Here is a 20,244-nt window from a genome sequence, read left to right on the forward strand (position 1 = left end):
TTATATAAATAGGGTGGGATCAATAAGTATAGAAATACCTACATAATTAAAGTAAAGCAAGATGTTTATGTCCATAAGAGTTATTTAGTACTAGATCAATAACCACTGAAGTGAACCCTTCACAGAACACCGTGCTAGATTTGTTTTTTTCCTTGCTCTTTTGTAGCTCTTGCCTCCCCCGGAACTCCTCTCTTTGGGGGTCAAAAACACACAGTGACTACCCAAATGACCATTATAACCTCCCACTGGCTCCCAGCTTTAGTATAGCTGTCCTCTTGAGGGGAGTACCTGCTTACAGCTGACCACCAGCTGAAACAAGCACATTCTTTTTGAAGGTGTTATTCTGGACATCATTTTTTGTTTACAAAATCACTTACAATCTGTTTTGTCTGTTGGATACCTTTTTGAGATATTATGGGTGTGTATTATTGTTATTATGGGTGAGATACCATTGTGGGTGTGTACTTACCAATTTACAGTATTTTTACTCTAGCAGCACATAACTATTGTGACCTAATTTTCTCTGTTGTTCCATGAGACTCCGTGACACAGACCTAACCCCCACCTGTATTCCTCCCACACGTCTGTTGATAGTTTCCATTTCCATTCCAATAATATTACCACAAACTGTTCATTCTCTGTCTCTGCTTCTACAGAGGATTTAGCAATCATACTTCCTCTCCCCTAACATAACTTTCCCCTAGGAGGAAAAAATTTAAGTCTCGCGATAGGCGCTCGTTTGTGCAGCCGCCATATTCTGTGACAAGTATTTTGATTCGTATCTGTTGGACGTAAGAAAATAGAAATTAAGGGGGAGTAGAGGGGGTAGAGAAGAAGAGCTGTCAAAAGAATTCCCGTGTCTCTGAAACATCGGGGGCTGTAGTAACCCCCCACTCGGGTCAAAACAGAGAAGGCCTGGGTACCGTAGAAACTCCGTCTACGAAGTCCACCTCGCCGCTTTTCTTTCAGCACCACGGCCCTGTGGGAGATTCGGTGGTTGAGTTTCGGGTGTTGAAGGTGGCCCGGGGAGCGGCGGCGGAGACGGTAAGCGAATGCTTCAGAATAGGCCCAGAACCAGAAGTGGTTGAAGTTGTAGTTGAGTTACTGTAAATGGAAATTCTGTCTAACAACTCGCTACTAACATGTTTGAAATGTATGTGCGAGCACATCCCTCTGGTAAGTAGAAAACGAAGAACAAACTTTCTGTTGTCGGCTTTTCAGGTGTGAAAAAGTTTTTGACTGCATCTGGTGAGCTATTTCGTTTAGCTATGTGCGATTTGTTGTGTCCAGCATGCATATGTTATTACACATTTGTAATCAAATTTAGCTGTAAACCTTGCATTTATAGTCCGCTCATTTTAAAGCTGACGTGCATGTTTTGTAGCTTATAAAGGCTACACTATAGTAGCTACATTTTTCCATTGAGAGTTCTTGCAAAACTTCTTCGTCAGCCATGGTGTTCCGAGTGCACAACTAAATTGAAACACGGCCGTTATAATGCCAATATGATTATATCAAGTGTTGTGACTTCAAATAAGTTCGATTTATTTTTTGGAAATAGTTTTCAAAAAGTTAGTTAGCTCGGTAACGTAGCTAACATAGTAGCTCGCAAGTAGCGATAGTTGGTCTGGTAATTTACCCGGACGTTTGATGCTTCCTAAATGTAACTAGCTTTAGCTGCAGTTGTTGCCAGCATCTAAATGTGTAAAACATTGCTTTACAATTATATGATGGCCTGTCTATCCTATCGGCTGCATTGATGGGCCTCCCCAAATATTGCCTAGAGACATATTAGGAGTTCCGAATGGCATAGCACAGGCCCAATGTAATAAGTAGCCTAATCGAAAGTCTCCTGTAGACTACATGCAATGAATTGTATTGCTGCACGAATCGAATTACCTCGAGGTGTCAAACGCAGTAACAGTAGCCTGCCCTGTACTTTCTCATGTAACTCATGTAACTTTCTCATGTAACTTATATGAAATATGTTTGCACATTCTCTCAATTAGGCTATATGTTATTCTTTATCATTTTATAATGAATTCTTCACTCACTTATGTGATACAGATATATTTCTTAGTTAAAGTGAATGTAATCACTTAGTTTGATCATCTGAGCCGAGCAGATTTGACCCATGTATTGAAATGTCCCTTCAGGAGTTTTTCAGATGAGAGGTTTGACAGCTTTCATATGGATAGGTGCAGGGGAGCATGTGTGGGAGGTGGGTTTGACAGCTTTCATATGGATAGGTGCAGGGGAGCATGTGTGGGAGGTGGGTTTGACAGCTTTCATATGGATAGGTGCAGGGGAGCATGTGTGGGAGGTGGGTTTGACAGCTTTCATATGGATAGGTGCAGGGGAGCATGTGTGGGAGGTGGGTTTGACAGCTTTCATATGGATAGGTGCAGGGGAGCATGTGTGGGAGGTGGGTTTGACAGCTTTCATATGGATAGGTGCAGGGGAGCATGTGTGGGAGGTGGGTTTGACACATTACACTAATAATACATTTACTATCTTACCTTAATTATAGTTTGTTATCTACAAAGACATACATGGTTCAGGCCTTGTTTGCAATGGTTTAATGTAGCCTATTTCGCTATTTGTGAACACTTTGCTCATAGTGTCTTTCAAAATAATGAATACTTTATCATGTGCCCTGGCCTTTATAGGCTACATGTCAGCCAGTAACTGTTTTAACCACAGATTGTTGTTGCTCACTTGGAATTAAACAATATTCCACTTGTAAGGCTTTTGTGTTTGAATATTTAGGGCAAATCAATCATTGGAATATGAAGCTTCAACCACGCTAACTTTATGGATACACAACATGTATACTATCTCCATGCATAGTAGTTGTCACTGCACACAAGGACCATCTTGTTATCTTGCCCTATTTTTGTCCATTAATTCAGCTCTCTTGATTTAACTCTCTTCCAAATAATTGGGTGGTATTCCTGATATTCCATGTAATTAAAGTAAATGCCTGAATGTTCCTTTGTGGTATTCCTTTTGCTACAAAGTTAAAATATTTAACAGTGATTTGTCAATAGCCTGGCTGTAAAGGGTCTAGTGCGGTCCATTTAAATTACTACTAGGCTTTCTAGAATCTCTTCTCTATTGGTCTCCAATGGTTGTGTTGGTGTTGCTGATAGTGGTTTGGGTAGAGTATTATTCATTAGCAGCTTGTGCCTGTCTTGACTTGCAGTCAACATTGAACTTCCTGACCAATAAGCTGCCATGGCCAACTGTTTATAGGTGCAGACCCCTAACTGAAACCATGTGTGCCTGTAGCTGGGCAAATATATGTCGCTCGCTGAGAAAGCCCTGCTGATTTGCCACTCTTTGGGGGTGATAGTCTCACGTTTTACTCTGATAAGCGCTAATCCACAGATAAATCACAAGTTCGAACAAGACGATGACTGGAGTGGATGGATGTTCTGTGTAGGTCTTCATCAGAGATAATGAAGTTGTACATTCAGTTTTTCAATTATTTTGAAAGTGCAGTGAGGGGAGCACAGTATTTCTTCAATGACTTGGTGTTTTGTGAGTGTGAATGAAGGGAGATTAGGCTAAACATTTATATACAGTGTTGAGTTAGTGAATAAGAATGAAGTTGTTTGATGTTGTTTGCAAGCTCACGGTCAAAGTAATGTCTCCATGCTTAGTTTCCAAATGTGCCGTTTGCAAACACACATTGGAAAAGGTAGATAGATGTTAGTCAACCAAAGCTGAAAAACAAAGAAAATTCATTGTGTCCTTTTTTATTTCATGGACTAATAGTCAGTTCCTGTTGCTGTTGTATCTTTAAGGCTAATGGCATGGTGTTTCAAAATGTTATGGTTCATTATTGCCAAGACTGGAATCCTCTCCTGAAAGACTGGTTTTGAGGTTTATCATTTGCACAACAACCCCTTCCCAGTCAGAGAGGGGCTGTTTTTTTCACTAGGCAGGGGGAGGGATAATTATATGAGTATTCTGGCTGGAGTACAAGTGCTAGTTGTTTGGATCAACAGTACAGAGGAAATTTAACCTAGGAAGTCATGCTGGCTTACCTTCCTATCTGTCAGACACTGGATTTGGTTGATTTTGCCACCAGAGCATTTTTCTGGCCTGTTCATAGTTTTATCAGTAATAGCTACACCGTGAAGTAGTTGGAGTGTTCTGGTAAAATGTTGCATCACAATTACCCTACCAGGTGGACACTAACGTTTTATTGATTGGTTTCATATTGCTTGTTATAGTCATGTTGCCTTATCTCTATGAGAGCAGTACGTAGTAAGTACACTATAAGGATACATCACATTATGCCAAGTGCAGCAGTCTGTCTCAGGAAGAGAGAGACAGAGCCTCTGGCTTTAACCCTCCCCCACCCTGGCCTGTGTGTGGCTGCCTGGCTGTCAGGAAGAGAGACTCAGTTGAACCCCCCTCCCCCTGGTAAAGCAGCTCTCTAACTCCTTAGCTTCAAATGGAATCCTCCCATTTCACATGGTGGACTTTCCAGTTCAGTGGTTAAATTGCATGCATCAACTGAGTATGACACTGCAAAGGTTACGTGGACTGACTCCACCACCATTAGAGCCTAGTTGCAAGAGGCACTTTGCATTACTGAATCATTACACGTAGATAAGGTTATTTGACACATTGTTGGAATACCAGTGTGGTACATTTTGCAGGGTCCGCTGCAAGTAATCGCTCAGTTCAACGGATTCCAATCACTTGAGGCGAAGTGTGGTTAGAGTTTATTTTTTACTTACAAAAAACAGTAAACACAACATTGTAACATGACATAAACCAAAACAGTAGAACAACCACACTTTTACACATTTTACTTGATAAGAGAAGGACATTGCTAAAGAGTGAATCTTTAAGAAATGGGGTTTATAACTAAGTCGTGAAATTGGGGAGTAACACACGGTTATGACAGAACAATCCTCACAGTGGCAGAATAAATAGTTCTTAACAACTGTGTCATTTAAAGCAGCTAATCTAGTTAGCTCTCTGATTTTAGCAAAATCAAAACAATCACAGAGCATAATTTTTTTGCTCTCCTTCATTTGCTTGAATTGAAGAAGAAAGGTCTCAGTCATCAGTAGTAATGGGCCAGCTCCTTTTGTGTGACTGAGCACAACCATGACGTCTCAGGGCTGTTCTACCAGAGCACACTGACAGGACCACAGTGTCTCTGTCTCTGGATGTGTCCCAAATGGCTCTGGTCAAATGTAGGGCTCTGGTCAAAAGTAGTGCACTATGTAGGGAAGGGCCTCTGGCTCTCGCTCAATTCAATTTTAATTTAAGGGGCTTTATTTGCATGGGAAACATATGTTTACATTCCAAAAACAAGTGAGATAAATAATAAACAAAAGTGATCAAAAAAAAAAAAAACAGTAAACATTACACTAAAAAAAGTTATATTCTGCCAGTTCTAGGATCTGTTTGATGTGAACATCACATATTTATCTCTGACTCTGGCAATGCAATTGTTTATTACCTTTTGGTTTGTTTTCCTCTCTCCGCATTCACATTAATTATTGAATAAGACCAACAATTCCTAAGTATTAAAGTGACGATTTGACCTTTAAGGACTATTTATAGTTGAAACTTTAGGTATAGGCTTATGTCTCAAGAATTGTTGATGTGTTTATGTGAGTGAACTTCCTCAACCTCTCTGTGGATGTCTTTTGGTGCATAAAGGATGCACTATTTGCCTGTTACTGCACATGCTGTAGTCAGCTGTTTTGAAAGTAATGAGAGGTATTAACTTTTTGCTCACTGACAGGGAGGAAGTAACCTTGGTTGTGGTTTATCGCGTAGATCAGACAACCTCTCAAGCCTAGAAAATGTATAAACTATACCATGATCAGGTGAAAACACAATTAACCATTGTACTGCCACCCCCCAACCACTTTGCTTTTGTAAATGCTGTGAGAGATTCAGTTACACTTTGTTGGTTCTGTTTTCATGCCTCTGGGTGCTCAACATGCTGTGTGTGCAGTCAAAGGTGTTATTATAGTATAGCTGCCTTTTTAGTATCTGTTGCCTCAGGAAATGGGAGAAGTGTGCACCACATCCTATAGCGAGACTGTGCGCTCTGCCCCCCTGCTTGACCTTGGGTACTATTTTCCACTACTTAAATCAGTCTGCATTCTCCTCCTTAAATCACGACAGTATGTTTTCCCCTAAAATCAGTCCCATTACTCAAATCAATGCATCTTCTCTTTTTCAAATTAGCCTAGTTTGGTCTCAACTGAAATCAGCACGCGCTCCCTTCAGTTTGTATTCTGTCGGCTGAGCCCCTAATGTAACATGTCGTATTCAAACCAGAACTTTCCTATAGTAGGTACTGTATCCACTTGGGAACCATATGTTTTTATAGATAGTCTAGTTCTGCTGAATGTCTTTGAGCACGTTCCAAATGGCACCCTGTCCCCTATATAGTGCACTATTTTAAAAGTAGTGCACTATATAGGGAATAGGGTGTCATTTGGGAAGTACTCTTTGACAAACTTGTAAATAGTTCAGTCAGTGGAACCAATGTTCCTAAAATAGCCCTCCTCAGCAACACAAGCACTTAATCAGCATAGAAAACAGAAGAATAATTAGAGAGCATGCTTTTTCTGCTAATTAAGTGTTTTTCAATGTTCCTTTCCCTTGCTGCATTTACATCCCAAATGGCACCCTATTATCTACATAGTGTACTACTTTTGTCCAAAGCCCTATGGGCCCTATATATGGTATATGGTGCAATTTGGGACACAACCCAGGAGGAACTCTGCTATGAAATAGGATAGTAGCACAACCATCAATTAAAGAAATATAGGAGAGTGCCTCAGTTGGGTTTCTTTGAATGTAGCATTTAAAGTAATTAAAAACAGAACAGACTCGTGTGTTAAAAAGGGATGTTTGGAAAGACAGGAGTGCAAGTCTCGAGACATGTTTATTTAGCATTGTTGGAGAAATGCTGTATTGTACACTTAAAGGGCAATTCCATCACTTTTCAACTTCATTTTCATTATCTCCAGCACATACATACACTACATGACCAAAGTATGTGGACTCCTGTGGACATCATTATAAAATCATGGGCATTAATATGGAGTTGATCCCCCCTTTGCTGCATCAGCAGCCTCCACTCATCTGGGAAGGCTTTCCTAGATGTCCGGAACATTGCTACGGGGACTTGCTTTCATTCTACCACAACAGCATTAGTGAGGTCGGGCACTGATGTTGGGCGATTAGGCCTGGCTCGCAGTCGGCGTTCCAATTCATCCCAAAAGTATTCAATGGGGTTGAGATCAGGGCTCTGTGCAGGCCAGTAAAGTTCTTCCACACCGATCTTGACAAACCATTTCTGTATGGACCTCGCTTTGTGCACGGGGCATTGTTATGCTGAAACAGGAAAGGGCATTCCTCAAACTGTTGCCACAAAGCACAGAATCTTGTAGCATGTCATTGTATGCTGTAGTGTTAAGATTTCTCTTCACTGAAACTAAGGGGCCTAGCCCGAACTAGGGTTCGTTTTTTTGTTGTTGATATACCGGTATTGATGCATGGACCGGTTTGGGTTTTTACTTTACACTCTATAATGGTATTTGAATGTTTGGTTTGTTAAATGTGATATGCAGAGTGTAATGTCCATTTTTATAGTTTACTTCGCTACTTGAGTCGTCTCTCCCCGCTCTTTCTCTTTGTATACCGCGTTCCACACAGTCCTAGCCAGGTCCCCTGTCACTCAAGGAGCGCATTAGATGTTCCTCAACCACGAGACACTTGCGTTCAGTCTGCATGGTCAATGCAGCATATGCAGCACTGTTGATGACAATGATGCCGTTTTCACTTGGCTTCTTAATATAAATCTACTAGCGTTCTATAATCACATTATTCGTTTGTGTTTCATACATCTGCAAACAGCTAGTTTGTCTTTTCTTAGCAAGTTGCACTAAATCTTGTTAGCCTCTGATTGTTAGCCGCTAATGCTAATCGCTAGCTAGCCAGCTAATAAATGTACTGAGTAAGAACAAGCGTAATTAGCTATACAAGCCTGATAATACCAGTAATGGTGTAGACCTAAATCAGCATGTTGTTTGTTCAACAGTGTCTTCTAAATTAAAGAGGTAAACGCAAAGCAAGAATATGTTAGCTACATGAAGTAGCTAAGAGAACTTTCAATGTAGCCAAAGGTGTTTCCTAGGGGACCCTATAATCTATCAACACATTATTTCCTACACTGTCACAATAAGTCCTCCCTGGCATTTTGATTCCTTGTCATGTCAAACAACACTGTATTAAAGTGCCCACTATCATATTATAACTATATAATTAGAACAGGCATTCTATTCCAATGATTCCAAAAGTTAAGTGTTTTGCTGTAAATTGCAAGTCAAATTGCAACATGTGATTAAAAATAAGGCCCAGATTGCTTGCCTGTATCGTGCAGCCCTACATTGCAGTGTGGAAATGATCTCAAATGCAGAAATGTATGAAAATTATGACATATTTTGGGGTTGAAGTTGAATTGAACAGTATAGAACAATCAGAATAGAGAAGAACTCATTGAAATCACTTCGAATGTATGTGTTGCCACCCTAGGATCTCTCACTACTCAGAAATCATTTACATTGGATAACCTGAATGACGCTAGAATGTTTTGGAGGGCTATTAAGTTTATGTCTGGAAACAGTAATGTTAATGAATTATCTTCATCTGTATTGAAGGACTTTGTTGCTGTAAATGACAACTGAAATGCTGAATTGTTTCAATTAGCACTTTGTATCATCTGGTAGGCTGTTTGATTCAGTGTCCTCTGTCTCTGTACAACCCTGTATGGATGAACCAGTGAGAGCTTAGCTTTTTGCCATTCTCAGTGCAGGAGGTACATAATGCCCTGAAATCCTTAGATCAGAGAAAGCCTGCAGGTCCTGATCTTTTGTTTCCTGATTTTTAAATCTGGCAGCTGATTTCATAGTTGAACCACTTACATATCTGTTCAATTTAACCCTGGAATGTAATGGAATTCCAAAGATCTGGAAATCAGTATTTCTTTCACCACTTTTAAAAGGGGGAGATCCAACTCTTTTAAATAATTATAGGCCAATCTCAAAGCTGTCACCCCTGGTGAAAATACTTGAACCCCTTGTGAGTGAACAGCTAAAAGTGTTTTTATATACTAACTCTATTTTATCAATGTATCAATCGACAAAAAACAACACTGTCTCAATTTTTATTGATCTCATCAAGGCTTTTGATACAGTTGATCATGCTATACAATTATTATTATTTTTTAATACCATGATATAATACTTTGGCCATATCACCCAGCCCTAGCCTGAACCATGAAAAACAGTCCCAGACCAGTATTCCTCCTGCACCAAACTTTACAGATGGCATTATGCATTGGGACAGGTTTCATTTTCCTGGCTTTGGCTAACCCCAGATTTGTCCGTCGGACTGCCAGATGCTGAAGGGTGATTGATCACCCCCAGAGAACGCGTTTACACTGCTCCAAAGTCCAATGGCGGCATGCTTTACACCACTCCAGCCGACACTTGGCATTGCGCATCTATTTATTTTTATTTATTGTACCTTTATTTAACTAGGCAAGTCAGTTAAGAACAAATTCTTATTTTCAATGACGCATGGTGATCTTAGACTTGTGTACGGCTGCTTGGCCATGGAAACCCATTTCATGAAGCTCCCGACGAACAGTTATTGTACTGATGTTGCTTCCAGAGGCAGTTTGGAACTCGGTAGTGAATGTTGCAATTGAGGACAGACGATTTTTACACACTACGTGCTTGAGCATTCAGCCTACCACTTCGCGGCTGAGCCGTTATTGCTCCTAGATGTTTTCACTTCACAATAACAGCACATACAGTTGACCAGGGCAGCTCTAGCAGGGCAGAAATTTGACGGACTGGCTTGTTAGAACAGTGCCACGTTGAAAGTCATTGAGCTCTTCTACTGCCAATGTTTGTATATGGAGATTGCATGGCTGTCTGCTCGATTTTATACACCTGTCAGCAACAGGTGTGGCTGAAATAGCCAAATCCACTCATTTGAAGGGGTGTCCAGATACTTTTGTGTATATAGTGTATGTGACATGGGGATATTTCTGCTTTTTGTAGAAAGATGTATAAAGTTAAAAAGTTCTACCCAATTACATCATCAAAAGTTAAAACATTTAAAAAAAACTTTGATTTTCAAGCACTGTAAGATTCGTGGTGACATGGGGAGTAAGAAAATACCCTCACTCTGGCTAAAAACTCATTGCAGGTTTTGAATATCACCGTTTCTTTAGTTTTAACCACAGATCATAGAAATATGCTGTTTTCACATATGTAGACACTGGTATGGTGCTGGAGAGAATGAATATGAGGTGGAAAGTGGCAGAATTGCCCTTTAAGCAATGACTTTCCAGTTTTCATTTATGAGCAAGCAGTAGGTCAATGGACTTGGAATAGTCCAGTGGGTTTTGGAGAAAAGGGGGGCTATGATATATGCTGTATCTGTCGTCATTCTGTTGTCATCTTCTTTCAAACAGTTTGAATGACAGGTTGCACACACAGGAAGACAGAGCAGCAGTGACCATAACATTGCACACCATGGGATTAAGGAGACTGCAGCCAGACACTGTGGCAGGATATGTGTGTGTGACATACAAACACTTCCTCTTGTCAAGGACAGTTGTGATAACCACCTCAACTCTCACGCTAGCCAACTGGCACCTCATCCTCCCCTTCATATTGATTTACACTGAATAAGACACTCCATTGTCAATGCAGAAGGAATGCCAAAGAAATAATAGCAGCATTGACGATGCTAACTGATAGCTTGCTTGTCCTCATAAATTGAAAGATATTTGTTTTTCATGAATTGTGGTGCCAGTTTATCATACTAGCATCAGTCAGTCTGTACAATCAATTCCATTCCTCCTCCTTGCAGCTCAAGGACACTGTGAACCCCCTTCTCTCCCGAGTCTCCCCCAGGTGTGTAATATTGGGTCAGTCTTGAGTGGAGTCTCTCATCCTGCACCAGTAAGGGGTTGTGAGGTGGTGCCTCTACTGTTGTCCCTCCCTCAGTACTCTGTGACATGCTCTGCTGTGCTCTCAGGCAGCCCTGAGGCCCCACAACGCCACCCGAAGCCACACAAGACAACATGGCGGTGGTGGATTCAGTGGAATTAGGGCATTGAGCTTGTATTTATTTAGAGGAGAGGAGGCCAGGAAAGCCTTGAGGGGAATTAAGCCAAGATAGATATGCTGGTGCTGGCAGACTTGTCTATCTATCTGATGTGACAGTGAATGGTTTTGAGGAATGTAGCTAGCACCTGATCGTGGACACTGGTGATGGCTTCCTCTGCAGGCAGCTGACTGCACACGTTTCTGGGTGGGAGCCGCCCCCAATTTGTGTGTACACACACAATAATTTGCCAGTAACAGATGACATTCAAATTCTGACAATCTCTGATTTAGTTAATACATTTGATGATACAGTGGTAGCAATGCATGGTTATAACATCTACAGAAAATACAGAAATGTCAATGGTGGAGGTGTTGCTGTTTATATTCAGAACCACATTCCTGTAAAGCTTAGAGAGGACCTCATGTTAAATACTGTTGAAGTAATATGCTACAGGTTCATCTGCCTCACCTAAAGCCCATTCTTGTGGGAAGCTGCTATAGACCACGAAGTGCTAACAGTCAGTATCTGGAAAACATGTGTGAAATGCTTGATAATGTATGTTATATCAACAGAGAAGTAAGTCAAGCTGCCCACTCAAGAAAAAGTTTCAAACTGTAACCAGTGCCTGCAATCTGGTTCAGGTTACCAGTCAACCTACCAGGGTAGTTACAAACAGCACAGGAATGAACAGATGCCTCACAAGTCCTCAACTGGCAGCTTCATTAAATAGTACCCAATAAACACCAGTCTCAACGTCAACAGTGAAGAGACGACTCCGGGATGCTGGCCTTCTAGGCAAAGTTGCAAAGAAAAAGCCATATCTCAGACTGGCCAATAAAAATAAAATATTAAGATGGGCAAAAGAACACAGACACTGGACAGAGGAACTCTGCCTAGAAAGCCAGCATTCTGGAGTCACTGTTGACGTTGAGACTGGTGTTTATCGGGTACTATTTAATGAAGTTGCCAGTTGAGGACTTGTGAGGCATCCGTTTCTCGAACTAGACACTCATTTATTTGCCCTCTTGCTCAGTTTTGCACCGGGGCCTCCCACTCCTCTTTCTATTCTGTTTGGAGCCAGTTTGTGCTGTTCTGTGAAGGGAGTAGTGCACAGAGTTGTAAGGGATCTTCAGTTTCTTGGCAATTTCTCACATGGAATAGCCTTAATTTCTCAGAACAAGAATAGACTGACAAGTTTCAGAAGAAAGTAATTTTTTCTGGCCATTTTGAGCCTGTGATCTAACCCACAAATGCTGATGCTCCAGATACTCAACTAGTCTAAAGAAAGCCAGTTATATTTTTTCTTGAATCAGGACAATAGTTTTCAGCTGTGCTCACATAATTGCAAAAGGGTTTTCTAATGATCAATTAGCCTTTTAAAATGATAAACGCGGATTAGTTAACAAAACGTGCCATTGGAACACAGGAGTGATGGTTTCTGATAATGAGCCTCTGTAGATATTCCATAAAAAATCTGCAATTTGATGTTATTTTAATGGACAATTTTCTTTGTTTTTCTTTAAAAAACAATGATATTTCTAAATGACCCCAAACCTCTAAGTGACCCCAAAGATGAGGCTGGTGTAACCGAAGTGAAATGGCTAGCTAGTTAGCGCACGCTAATAGCGTTTCAAACAACACTCGCTCTGATCTTTCAAGGAGTGGTTCCCATTGCTCTGCATGGTTAACACTGCTTCGATGGTGGCTGTTGTCGTTGTGTTGCTGGTTCGAGCCCAGGGAGGCTCGAGGAGAGGGACGTAAGCTATACGGTTACACTGGCAATACTAAAGTACCTATAAGAACATCCAATAGTCAAAGGTTAATGAAATACAAATGGTATAGAGGGAAATAGTCCTAGAATTCCTATAATAACTACAACCTAAAACTTCTTACCTGGGAATATTGAAGACTCATGTTAAAAGGAACCACCAGCTTTCATATGTTCTCATGTTCTGAGCAATGAACTGAAATGTTAGCTTTCTTACATAGCACATATTGCACTTTTACTTTCTTCTCCAACACTTTGTTTTTGCATTATTTAAACCAAATTGAACATTTCATTATTTACTTGAGGCTAAATTGATTTTATTGATGTATTATATTAAGTTAAAATAAGTGTTCATTCAGTATTGTTGTAATTGTCATTATTACAAATAAATGTAAAAAATTGGCCGATTAATCGGTATCGGCTTTTTTGGTCTTCCAATAATCATTATCGGTATCGGCGTTGAAAAATCATAATCGGTCGACCTCTCATATTATTAAGTAGATTTGGATAGAAAACACTCTGAAGTTTTTAAAACTGTTATAATCATGTCTGTGAGTATAACAGAATTTATTTAGCAGGCGAAACCCCCAGGACAAACCATTCAAGATTTTTCTTTTTTCGAGGTCACTCTCTTTTCAATGGGGTTTCATTGGTAATCCAGATTTCTAAGGGACCTTCTTGCACTTCCTATCGCTTCCACTGGATGTCAACAGTCTTTAGAAATTGGTTGAGGTTATTCCTTTGTGTAATGAAGAAGTACCGCCATCTTGAACGAGGGTCACTTGAAGTGTACTGTTTGACCAGAAAGCTAGCTTCAGTTTGTTTTCCTCCTGTATTGAACACAGATCAATCCATCTGAAATTTTATCGATTATACCTAAAGTTGTATTACAAAAGAAGTTTGAAATGTTTTGGCAAAGTTTACAGGTCATTTTTGAGATATTTTGTAGTCGGGGCGGCAGGGTAGCCTCGTGGTTAGAGCGTTGGACTAGTAACCGGAAGGTTGCAAGTTCAAACCCCTGAGCTGACAAGGTACAAAATCTGTCGTTCTGCCCCTGAACAGGCAGTTAACCCACTGTTCCTAGGCCGTCATTGAAAATAAGAATTTGTTCTTAACTGACTTGCCTGGTTAACCACTTGCTCCTACCTGGCACGCAGGCGTCCCATCTAGAGCTCTGGAAATGCAAATGCGCTACACTAAATGATAATAGTATTAGTTAAAACTCAAACGTTCATTAAAATATACATGCAGGGTATTGAATTAAAGCTACACTCATTGTGAATCCAGGCAACAAGTCAGATTTTTAAAATGCTTTTCGGCGAAAGCATGAGAAGCTATTATCTGATAGCATGTAACACCCCAAAAGACCCGCAGGGGACGTAAACAAAATAATTAGCATAGTCGGCGCTACACAAACCGCACAAATAAAATATAAAACATTCATTACCTTTGACCATCTTCTTTGTTGGCACTCCTAGATGTCCCATAATCACTATTGGGTCTTTTTTTCTCGATTAAATCGGTCCATATATAGCCTAGATATCGATCTATGAAGACTGTGTGATAAATGGAAAAAAAATAGCGTTTCATAACGTAACGTCATTTTTTTAAATTCAAAAAGTCGATGATAAACTTTCACAAAACACTTCGAAATACTTTTGTAATGCAACTTTAGGTATTAGTAAACGTTAATAAGCGATCAAATTAATCACGAGACGTAGTGTTTGCTATAGGGGTCCGTCTTGAAATACTGTCCGTGTATTTCTCAACCAAAATATCCGGTCGGAGACCGGAATAAATGGGCTGTCTCTTGTTCGTTTGACCAAGAAACAAGTCCTAGGCAAATGACAAGACTGTTGACATCGTGTGGAAGTTGTAGGTACTGCAACCTCAGCCATATTTAATGTCTTTCGCCCATAACAATGGGTTGAAGCGGCGGATGGATATATTTTTCCACTTTCAGTGATCAGATTTTCCTGCACTTTCCAATGAAACGCACGTTCTGTTAAAGTCACAGCCGTGATTTAACCAGTTTTATAAAAGTCTGAGTGTTTTCTATCCACACATACTAATCATATGCATATACTATATTCCTGGCATGAGTAGCAGGGCGCTGAAATGTTGCGTGATTTTTAACAGAATGTTCGAAAAAGTGAAGAGGTTAAATAAAGGTCAAATTAAAAAAAAAAAAAGTTGGAACTGGTGTTTTTCTGGATCAAACGTGCCAAATAAACTTACATTTTGGATATATGTCGACTGCATTAATTGAACAAAAGGACCATTTGTGATGTTTAAGGGACATATTGGAGTGCCAATAAAAGAAGCTTGTCAAAGGTAAGACATTAATATTTTTATTTCTGCGTTTTGTGTCGCGCCTGCAGGGTTGAAATAGCGTTTCTCTCTTTGTTTACGGAGGTGCTATCCTCAGATAATAGCATTGTTTGCTTTCGCCGAAAAGCCTTTTTGAAATCTGACATGTCGGCTGGATTCACAACAAGTGTAGCTTTAATTTGCTATCTTGCATGTGTATTTAATGAAAGTTTGATTTTTATAGTAATTTATTTGAATTTGGCGCTCTGCATTTTCCCTGGCTTTTGGCCAGAGAAGTTAGCTGACTTGCCTAGTTAAATAAAGGTAAACATTTTTGTTGCAAAAATAAACTCCGGTAGGGCAACATCTGAAAAATATCGCACTTGGTAGTGTGTACCGGTGCTCGACCAGTCGGCGAAAGCCAACGTCACCCATGACAGAGAACGGTTGATTGTCAAGGGCAATGAATTCCATTATCTTGGCATTAATGGATGTTCTTACTCTTTTAAATGACTGCTCGACTTGTTGACTGCTTGATCCACACAGCAGACATTGTGGGCTAGGTTAGGAATGCTGTGTTGCACGTGTAGCGCAACATTTTATGCGGCGTCATTACGTCATGTACCTACATAGGTATGCATGTCAGCTTTGACATCGGTTTTGCACATCAGCGTTGAACTAGACAGCGGGCCGAAGTTGGCATTTTTAGCTAATATCGGCCGATTCTGATGTCTTCACCGGTATATTGTGCATCCCTAGTATTTACAGATGGTATACACGTTTGTTATTAAGGCACATGAAGGTTCACATGTTCCAGAAGTCATTTCTGCCCAAAAACGCATTTTAGATTTTTCGAAAAAAGTTACGTTCAAATGGCTCTCTTGTGAATTAGTGACCCGCGACATACTACTAGTTTCCTGAAATGAGTCACATACGTGAATAGTGGCCTGAGGGAACACACTTTAATTTTTTTATGGTATCCAATTGGTAGTTACAGTCTTGTCTCATCGCTGCAACTCCCGTACAGACAATGCCCACTTAACCCGGAAGCCAGCCGCACCAATGTGTCGGAGGAAACACCGTACACCTAGCGACCGTGTCAGCGTGCACTACGCCCTAGTGCGCGATGGGACACGGACATCCCTGCTGGCCAAACCCTCCCATAACCCGGATGACTCTGGGCCAATTGCGTACCGCCCCATGGGTCTCCCGGTCGCGGCCAGCTGCGACAGAGCCTGGACTCAAACCCAGAATCTCTAGTGGCACAACTAGCACTGCGATGCAGTGCCTTAGACCACTGCGCCACTTGGGAGGCCTGAGGGAACACACTTGATGTGTTGTGAAAAGTGTTATGAAATGTAATGTCATGTAATGTTTTTAATTGTATATAACTGCCTTAATGTTGCTGGATCCCAGGTAGAGTAGCTGCAAATGGGGATCAGCTAATGGGGATTCTTAATAAATTCATGTACAAAATACACACACACACACACACACACCTTCTCCATGTAGGCCTGCACCACTAGCACCTACTGTTTCTCAGACGGGACATCAGCTGTGATTGAATAATATTTTTCTCTGTTAAATTAGTACAGGCGGCCATCCAAACCCCCAGGAAGAATGCGAAACTGTAGAAACGAGTGAAAATGGAAAGAAAAGGCATTGTTGTTTCCCCTTGCACTGCAATTTGACATTGAAATGAGAAGCTGCAATAATACATTACTAACTACATGTTTTTACCTTCCCGATTCACCATTGAGTTTATAAGAAACATTGTGTTAGAAACAAGTAGGGTAAGTCTACCTATTAAGCCTACTAAAATCTAAGCTTAGACATTTCTAACATATACTACCCTAATTTATTTAAGAAAAGTCCAGATAAAATGAAATATTCATTTATGATGTGAAGTTTTATGACTTTACTTACAATTGTTTTTTATAAAACATAAAAAGATTTTATAAAATGTGTGAAAAGTCTGGACTGGGCTTAATTTGGTACCTACTGAATGTGTACCCATTAAACCCATGGCTGTTCCAAATAATCCCACTTTTAGATCATCTATTGAAATACATTTCCAAATGTTCAAAACTTACATATGGACATTTCTTATGTTGAATTATATAATATTAATCCCCCCTGCAGTTATTAAAATAAACACATAATTACTTTTCATTATGAAAGTAGCACTCATAACAGTGGACTTAGGCTTTTGTTCTTGCCTACCAGTACACACCTGATTTAGCTAATGAACTAATCATTGACTTCAATCGAGACATGATTAGTTAACTCAGGTGTGTTATTGCTTGATAAGAAAATATATGAACAAAATAACCTTCACCCACGCCGGCCATGCAACAAAGACCATAACACACACAAGTGTCAAGTAATTATATGAATGAGGATTCACATTTGCTGCTTTTCTTATTAATTAGTTTGACTTGTCTTCCTAAAGCCTATCTGAAGACTGTTTCAAATCTCCCTCTCTACTGTGTATTACAAAGGTATAGGTGGTGGACCAACAAATGGGATAACCTGGATGAATGAAGGACAACAATATGACAATGCCCCCACCCAAAAGTGCATGAGTAATCGCCCAACAGTCATCTTCATGTCCCTAGCATTTTTGTCCACCACTTGTAGGTCCTTTATCCCTCAACCCTGGTCTTATTCTTCTCTCTCTGCATCAACGACTACCTGTCCATTCCAAACGTCTTGGAGAGAGCACAGAGGTTTATAATTGTTTCTAATCTTGGGAAAGGCGTATGGCTAGATGCATAATATGCATAACTGTAGTTTTTGTGTGATTTTAAACAACTTAAATCTGAACCAAAAACAAACAATTTATGCATGATCATTGAATATTAGGGATATCAACACACTATCCCCATGGGTTTCAGTGCAAAATGTGCTTAATAGGAGCATACTGAACTTAATTGGAAAAACAGTGATTTATGGTGAAAAGGATAGCAAAATCAATATTTGGAAACCGATGGTTTGGGGTATACATATCCACACTGTAGACTACAATATTATGCAAAGTTAGTATTGAACAATATTTATCTATTACCATTTACATTCTGCATAGAGGGAGTTTCCTTTTTTTGCTACTGTACCCCCTAAGCTCACCCGAGATACATGTACAATATACAACAATGTAATCTATGTATGACAATGCAAGGTTAATTTAACAGTAAAATAAGACTAAATGCATTTGAAAATGTACGCTGTAAATGCCTGAAATCTATTGTCTTGTTGTAGTTCATTTTGCTCCTGTGTGACTGTGACATGCAGGCACGACTGCTATCGTGAAAAACCCATATTTTCAATTGGCAAGAAGTAGTCATTAATGCCCATGAAATATGCTATCATGTGCATATATCAGTACATTCATATCTGAATTTGACATAAAGTATGATAACTTATCTTAGACGGTAATAAATATATCAGAAAAATGTGTTTATCTGAGGGTAGTCTTAACACCAACATTTCTTTTTTGCGTTGATATTGACCACAAGTGGGAACTGACACAACGGGCAATAACGTAATAATAAAACACCTGATTCTTAGAATTACAACTGTTATGATAAAACAACCAGATTAATAGTTTGAATCATTAAATAGCTGAAACTGTTGTTTTTATTTTTTAAATTCAAAGATGGAAGTGGACTTAATAGTTATGCTTACCCTATTTTTTGATCCGTGCTACAATACAAGAGTGACATTTCTGTGTTCACGTAGTGAGTCAGCATATTGTGTTGCCTGTTGCTTGTTTCGAGAGGTCTAGATATCACAAGACAGTCAGTTGCCTTATCACCACTCACTTTGCTTATCCTATGGGCAGATTACTGTCCCGTGTCCATGTAGACCTCCCCAGGCTGTAGACAGAGAGACTGTTCTGTTCCAGTTGTGTTATTCTGTGCTGTTTTTACTGCCGTGCAGAGACGACTAGGGCTACTCTGTCCTTCATCATTGCTCTCACAGTTTGCTGATTGTCTTTCATCTATTGTCTTCTCTTTTAGGTTTTTACTCACTAATGCTTTGAAAGGGCTTTGATCTGGTGTCCTACAGCCCTATCAGCACAGTGTGGGCCTCAGGCTCTCACCCTCCATTGCCCTCTCTCTCTCTCTGAGTCTCTCTTTCTCTCTCTCTCCTCCCCCGGAGCGCTCTCTCTCCCGCTCTCAAAACATTTTGTCAGGGTGTGGTGGACAGTGAAGTCCACACAGTTGAAACGCTTTTGTTTGTTGTGGTTTAGTATGGCTTTGCCAAGGGCAACTGGCTGTTGTGTGGGTCTATCTCTCTCTGTAATTCCTGAAATAGTAGCGGTCTATTAAATTACATTTGGCGATGTTTTGCAACTCTTGAATCTTGAATGCAACCTCCTGAGTCCCGAGGAAGAAAACAAGCCATTGAGCTTGGAGACAATATTTTTTCCAACACACAAATTTCACAACAGCACTGCAAACATACACAAAAGTAAAGTTTGTGGATTGTGGAACCTCTGCCCACCCCCTTGGTTTTTGATCAGAATGACTTTTTGTTCAATGCTGAGGGAAAAAACGTTTCCCGAAGAGTTAGTTTAGAGAGGATCATGCTGAGTGCAGGCTTGTAAAGGTGGAAGCGGGCCACAGTGCTCTTATTACGTGAGAGTGTCCTTTTTCCAAGCTGCCCTGAGCCTCCTTTTGTTTTGGTAGTTTCCTTGTTCCTTGTCGCTGATCCATGGAAACTTCTCTTGACTTTGAAGCTGGCGAATAGAGAGGGGGGCAGCAGAGCTGGGGGAAGGGGGTACCTAACCCTATCACCCCCTTTGCACCCCCTCACTACTTTTTTCCTTGTCCTCTGACCTCACAGGCCCACCCCTCAATACCCCCGTCCCTGCTCCAGGTTGAAGATGTCATAACAGCGTGGCTGTGGCTCTGCTGGGTTATTCCTCAGAGGAATGTACTGCCATGGACCCTGGGTCCTGGTCCTGTGTGTAGTTTGGCTGCTGT

The 20,244-nt window shown here is 40.4% G+C and overlaps 1 protein-coding gene across 9 annotated transcripts in view; it reads left to right on the forward strand.

Moving 5' to 3' along the window:
• The first annotated feature begins 753 nt into the window (after window positions 1–753).
• The window catches only part of LOC123990682 (TGF-beta-activated kinase 1 and MAP3K7-binding protein 2-like), a 69,439-nt gene continuing 49,948 nt past the window's right edge, over window positions 754–20,244 (forward strand). For all 9 annotated transcript variants that reach the window (XM_046291425.1, XM_046291428.1, XM_046291427.1 and 6 more), the window contains exon 1: window positions 754–1,044. The gene's annotated coding sequence lies outside the window, so the exon portion shown is untranslated. The remainder of the gene's footprint in view (window positions 1,045–20,244) is intronic.

Source organism: Oncorhynchus gorbuscha, linkage group LG12 (assembly GCF_021184085.1).
Source record: "Oncorhynchus gorbuscha isolate QuinsamMale2020 ecotype Even-year linkage group LG12, OgorEven_v1.0, whole genome shotgun sequence".
Classification (NCBI taxonomy): Eukaryota; Metazoa; Chordata; class Actinopteri; order Salmoniformes; family Salmonidae; genus Oncorhynchus; species Oncorhynchus gorbuscha.